The sequence below is a fragment of the Rhinopithecus bieti genome, unplaced genomic scaffold, assembly GCF_001698545.2.
Source record: "Rhinopithecus bieti isolate Rb0 unplaced genomic scaffold, ASM169854v2 scaffold_20798, whole genome shotgun sequence".
NCBI lineage: Eukaryota > Metazoa > Chordata > Mammalia > Primates > Cercopithecidae > Rhinopithecus > Rhinopithecus bieti.
Window position 1 is genome coordinate 23,432 of NW_016810106.1, and position 1,776 is coordinate 25,207.

General features: G+C 49.3%; 1 pseudogene; it reads right to left on the minus strand.

Moving 5' to 3' along the window:
* LOC108541733 (golgin subfamily A member 2-like) overlaps positions 1-1,475 on the minus strand; it is a 15,629-nt pseudogene extending 14,154 nt beyond the window's left edge.
* Between the last annotated feature and the right edge of the window lie 301 nt (positions 1,476-1,776).

The window sequence follows — 1,776 nt, forward strand, 5'->3', positions numbered from 1 at the left end:
AGCGCAGTATTGGGGTGGGAGTTACCCGATTTTCCAGGTGTTGTGTGTCTCAGTTCCCCTGGCTAGGAAAACGGATCCCCTTCCCCCTTGCGCTTCCAGGTGAGGCGATGCCTCGCCCTGCTTCAGCTCTCGCTGGTCAGGCTGCAGCAGCTGACCAGCACCGATTGTCCGGCACTCCCTAGTGAGATGACCCCAGTACCTCAGTTGAAAATGCAGAAATCACCGGTCTTCTGTGTCGCTCGCGCTGGGAGTTGGAGACTGGAGCTGTTCCTATTCGGCCATCTTGCTCCGCCCCCTCGAGTTTACCTTTTTTTTTTAAGACTCCACATACGAGTGAGATTGTGGGCTATTTGTCTATGCGTGCCTGGATTATTTCACTCAACGTGGTGTCCTCCAGGTTCATCCATGTGGTTCCAAATGACAGGATTTTGTTCTTTTTATGGCTGAATAGTACTTCATTGCATATATGAAATGATTCGTGCATGAGGGGATAGATGTGCTATCTCCCTGATTTGATCATTACGAAGCACATCTGTATTGAAACATCAAATTGTACCCATTTTATGTACAATGACAATGTGTCCATTTTTAAAAAGCGGGCTCACTGTGGAGACCAGTAGAGGCTTTCACAGCTCCAAGGGAGATCACAGACTATGGAGCAGGCTGAGGGCTCCAGGGCCTGGGCCCCTGGCACTCACCACTGTACTTCCCAGGCACAATCCTCCCTCTCTTTAATGTCAGGCATTCCCTCTCCCCTTCCTGAAGGTCCTGCTTCAAGCCTGCCTCCTCCTTCCTCACCCAAACTACATGCTACGTTTTCACTCCTTGTCATAAAATTGCTTAGGCCATGAAGATCTGTATACATTTGCCAGTTTTCTGAAAAGGTTTTCATATCAGGCAGTTTCCCACAGGGTTGGAGTCTCAACACACTGAAATGATAAATTATGCTGGGTGCAGTGGTTCATGCCTGTAATCCCAGCACTTTGAGAGGCGGAGATCAGGAGTCTGAGACCAGCCTGGCCAACATGGTGAAACCCCACCTCTACTAAAAATACAAAAATTAGCCAGGCATGGTGGGCACCTGTAATCCCAGCTATTCCAGAGGCTGAGACAGGAGAACTGCTTGAACTCGGGAGGTAGAGGTCGCAGTGAGCGGAGATCACGCCACTGCACTGCAGCCTGGGTGACAGAGCAAGGCTTCATCTCAAAAAAAAGAAAAGAAAAAAAAAAAAAACTTAAAAAGAAATGGTAAATTTTTTTCCCTTACTTCCTTTACTGAACTTATAGGGCCTAGCACCATGTTCTGCACACTTGAGTCCATCGTCCAGCAGATGCTGGTCCTTCACCTGGTCTGGGGCTCTGAGCACTCGCCCCACAGTGCTGACCTGGCAGTGCTCACCAGGGTGGGAGGGAGTTGGTGCTACTCTGCTTGGAGTGCTCTTGTAGGTATGTGTTAGATCTGTGGTCTGAGGCATGTTAGGAGCCTAGAATAATTTCCCAACGGGAAGAACTAAAAGTCTCCACAAGAGAACAGAGCTTGCCCATCTACTGAGGAGTAGTCCTCCAGGCTCCTTTCCTGACCCTGCTCAGCTGCAAACTCCCTCCTCGCCCATCCCTCCCGTTCCTCTTCCTCCTCCTCCTCCTCAGCTTTCAAGGCTTAACCATCAGGTTAAACATAATCCCCACAAGGTGAACCCAAATGAACACACAGAGCTGTCAGATACAAACTATTGCATGAATAGGCTCATAGCAACACTTCAACCCACACATAGGGCA